We start from the raw sequence: 4,679 nt of genomic DNA, 5'->3' as shown, positions 1-4,679 counted from the left end.
CGACCCGTAGTCTAAATACTTTGGTTAATTCTTATTGGGGTTGTACTTGTGACAAACTAAATTTTTGATTGGGAGGATTGTTTGTTGGTGTAGAACTATACTTGCAACGAGACTTCATTCATTTGAGGAAATTCTATACCATCACAACAATTCGCTCATCAGCTGCCAATAAGATAATTTTACAGGGCCTTAAAAAGAAACTCGAAGATTCCAAAGGAGAATGGGCCGAGCTTATCCCTAAAGTACTTTGGAGCTACAACACAACAGAACAATCATCAACAAAGGAAATCCCCTTTAGACTGGTATACGGATGTGATGCCATGCTACCCATCAAGATCTCTTTACAAAATTCCAGAAATACAAACGTCAGCGAAAGTGACAACATCGAAACCAGAAGAACCGAGCTTGACCTCATCGAAGAAAACCTAGACAAGTCAGCACTACAACAGCTAGCAGCTAAATGAGCTATAGCTCGGAAATACAACAAGAAACTCAAACCAAGAACACTCTCAGAAGGCGTCCTCGTCCTCAAAAAAATAGAGGACGTACGACGACCACCAGGACATGGCAAGCTAAGTGCAAACTGGGATGGACCATTCCGAGTACTTAAAGTTATCGGCAGAGGAGCCTACAAACTACAAAAACTCGATGGAACTATCTTACCAAATAGTTGGAACATATCTTCTTTAAGAATGTATTTCAGTTAGTCTATAAGTCGGACATGGTGATGCACTCTTTTTCCTACTACCAGATTTTATCCCTAAGGAGGGTTTTGCTGGAGAGGTTTTAATGAGGCACACCACCCCGCACTTTTTCTTTCGTTCACCATATTACAATAACAAATAGTAACTATTATATACGTTCTATCTCATATTCTACTTGACCGACTACTGCCCATACCACAATTTGAAATATTCAACAAACAATTTTCACAAAAAACAAACATGTAACAGATACATGCAACCAAATACTAACATTTTTAAATTTGTTTGGCTAAAAGCCAGCAGTTCATAACAAACACATCAAACACAGCCAAAACGGGTATAAGTCTAGAAGTTTCAAAATACAAAAACAAACAAATCCATTACAAACTAAACATTAGGTTTTTCACCCTCACCCTCAACACCATCATCATCAACCAACTCATTGCCGACAACTACTTTGCACGGATCCATCGCAAACAAATCCACCGCAGGCGCCAGAAACTTTGCCTGCTTAACCGCCCTCTCAAAACCAACAGCGAACATTTCAAGCCCATGATCTTCCTTCTCAGTCTCAAGCTGCTTCTTCTCAACACCAAGGACAATCAACCTAGCCTCTAGAGCAGTCTTCTCTTCGCTGATTTTCTTTCCAGCATCCTCGGCGGCTGTCAATTTCTCCTGTAAAGAATCCACCAGATCTAAAGCAGTACAAAGCTTATTCCCCTTCTCCAAATTATCCTGCATCAGCTGATCAACCGACGCCTTATCAAATGAATCCCTCGCATGCTTGAGCTCCTGCGTTCGGCCGATCACATCAGCCGAGCTCCTATCACCTGAAATAACAAACAAGACAAATCATACCAACATAAGCTAACACTACTAAAACAAGACAAATAAATATATTATACCTGAAGATACTGAAAAACTCCCATATCGCCAACCTCTTGAACAAGCTTGACATCATCTGGGTTCTGGCAATACTCATCAGCCACCATACTCAACGGGAAGTGCTCAACCTAAAGAGACGTCAAGTCTTGATCTCCCCTATATCCATGAAGCACCCTCTGGTTTTCAGTAAAACGCTTCACCACTTCCAAATCAATGTCCTTCTCGTCGAGCTTATCCTCGGCTAAATTCACAGGCCTCTCTTTTTTTCCATCAAACCTTTTTTCGCTTAAAAGCTCACCTTTTTAGACAATGGTTGGTCAACCTCAGCACCCTTCTCTGCAACAGTATGACTGCTCGAACCTTGTTTTTCGACATTTTTAGACCGAAAATATGCTCGTAGACCATTGGAAGTTACCTTCGGAGCATTTTCAACTACAAAAAAACCAACAAAGAAGTCACATAACATATAACACGCATACAAACAAAAATCTATGCAACAATTACCTATATACTTCAACAGAGCACCTTTATCCATCTCCAAATTAAGAAATTCAACCACAGACAACAAGCCAGAAGACGATATATGATTAACCAAAAACTCGACAACCATTTCATTCCTATACTCCATTCTATCCATACCCAAAATCTACCTTGGCCTTGGAACCCAAGACAAAGGGAATTTCTCCAAAAGATAGTCATCAATATACTAGGGAAACTCGTCCTCCGCAACACTCACTTTCAGAAATATAGACTTAAAACCTTTATAGGAATACCTATACAAACTAAAAATAGCTCGACCAGGGGCACTGGCTAGGTTCAACCAGCAACCTCTCTTAACCCCCTTACATTGGAAAAGCGCATAAAACACTTCCAGCAATGGCTCAACCTCTAGATAATCCATTAAAATCTCAAATGCTCTAACAAACGCCTAGGAGTTAGGATGTAACTGGGATGGTGCACACTTAAGCTGCATTAATGCCCCACGCTCAAACTCAGAAAACGAAAATTTCACCCCCAAATCCACGAAAACACAACTATACATGAAGAAATACTCGAACCCCTCACCACGGTCATAAACACGATCAGCGGCACCACAAGGTAAAAACCTAAGACTAATACCACTACCTGCCCTAACCCATGACCATACCGAGCCTAGCTGAGACACGCTCTGCTCATCATCGAAAACAAAAGAGTAAGTCTTCACTGACTCCGCTACCCAGGAAAAAGGGTCGTCAGGATCCCAAACCCAAACTTCCTCCACAATATTATCTTTCTCATCGTCAACCTCCTTTTTCCCTACCCTTGACAGTCGTCCCCACCATAACCCGTTTCCCTTTCTCCATTTCAAAAATAAAAGGAAAAGCAGTAAAGAAAGAGAGACCAAGTCAAAGAGTGGCTAACCTTTCTTACTCATCTTCAGCAACACAAATCCAATACTGTAAAAAAGTAACACAAAAAATTCGAAGAAACAACTAAGAACTACCCACTACCCCACCACTTCCACTCAGCAAACCCACAACAAACCCCCTCCGTTGATACAAAAGGGCACACCACAAATCAACGGTTACTATACACCACTGCTTCGTTACCCAATAAACATTAAATGCACCTGTCTTTTCCAAAAGCACATTCTCTCTCTTCCAAGGCAAAAACACTTTGAATCCAACTTAACCTCCAAAAAAATATATCAGCCAATCCTCACATTTTTCAGAATTCACAATAACCAAGTTGAGCTTGGGGGCTTCGACCACTTCTGATTCTGAGCTATACCTCTGAAGCTCAACCTGTTATAGCTCAGTTCTTCAAACAGGTTTAGCTTGGGGGCTATGATCCGTTACCAAAACTAACCTAATAGCTCGGAATCAAACTTTTGCAAATCTCTCTAACTGCACTACCACAACTCCCATCTGTCAAAGCACTAATTGAAGACCCCGTCAAAGTAGCAGCAAAGATACGAATAACAAACCTGATACGAATAACAAACCTCACAACAAATCAATATATATACGAGCAAGCCACTAAGCTAGAGGTACGCAATACATTCAGTTTTACTTTGAATTACTTCACACTCTTACTTGAGCGTTGGAGTCCCTTTGCAGGTGCCCAACGCCGCCTCCCCAGCAAGTAGACGACGTTCCATCCTCCTGCTCCAAGAAAAGCTGGTCTGAGTTTCAGAAAGACGAGCTATACCTCAGAGATATCTTTCACACCGGAACAAGTAATAAAAGAAAAAAAATAAAATAGAGAAATTGATAAAATAGAGAGACATGAGCTAGAATAAAAAAATACCATTATTGTTAAGAACATAATTAGAGAAGAGAGCCATAAGCCCATAACAGAAAAGAAAAGAAAAGGAAAAAAATGCTAGACGAGGAGAAGAGAAGTATATATGTCCAGAGATGGAGAGAATATGGATGTTACAAGCCTATAAAATACTTGCAAATGATGAAGATGTAGAGGATGCAGAAGGTTGATGAGAGCAGAGATTGTAGGAACAAGAAGTGAGAGGCTAAAATACAGAAGTGGTAGAGTCAAAATGGTGCAAAGATCATGGGTAAAGAGGGGCAACAATGAGTGGCTGGTGCACAAATTGTGAATCACACTTTTCACAACTCGTACCACTAACCAGCAAGTGCACTGGGTCGTCCAAGTAATACCTTACGTGAGTAAGGGTCGATCCCACAGAAATTGTTGGTTTGAAGCAATCTATGGTTATCTTGTAAATCTTAGTCAGAAAATTAATTATAATTATCAGTATGAATTTCGAAGAATAAAAGAGCATTAATTAAATACTTGTTCTGCAGTAATGGAGAATATGTTGGAGTTTTGGAGATGCTTTGTCTTCTGAATCTCTGCTTTCTCCCTACCTTCTCCTTCACGCATGCAAGGTTTCTCCTATGGCAAGCTGTGTGTTGGTGGATCACCGTTGTCAATAGCTACCATCCGTCCTCTCAGTGAAAAGGGTCCAGGTGCGCTGTCACCGCACGGCTAATCATTTGTCGGTTCCCACTCATGTTGGAATAGGATCCATTGATCCTTTTGCGTCTGTCACTACGCCCAGCCCTTGTGAGTTTAAAGCTCGTCACAGTC

At 40.9% G+C, this 4,679-nt stretch overlaps 1 pseudogene; it reads right to left on the bottom strand.

Annotated features, from left to right (window-relative positions):
- Nucleotides 1-1,091: 1,091 nt before the first annotated feature.
- Nucleotides 1,092-2,217, bottom strand: LOC148574980 (uncharacterized; annotated as a pseudogene).
- Nucleotides 2,218-4,679: the final 2,462 nt, after the last annotated feature.

This window comes from Arachis ipaensis, chromosome B2, assembly GCF_059453495.1.
Source record: "Arachis ipaensis isolate K30076 ecotype BB chromosome B2, ASM5945349v1, whole genome shotgun sequence".
Lineage (NCBI taxonomy): Eukaryota > Viridiplantae > Streptophyta > Magnoliopsida > Fabales > Fabaceae > Arachis > Arachis ipaensis.
Note: the sequence above shows the minus strand (reverse complement) of the source record. Positions and strands in the feature narration are given on the sequence as shown.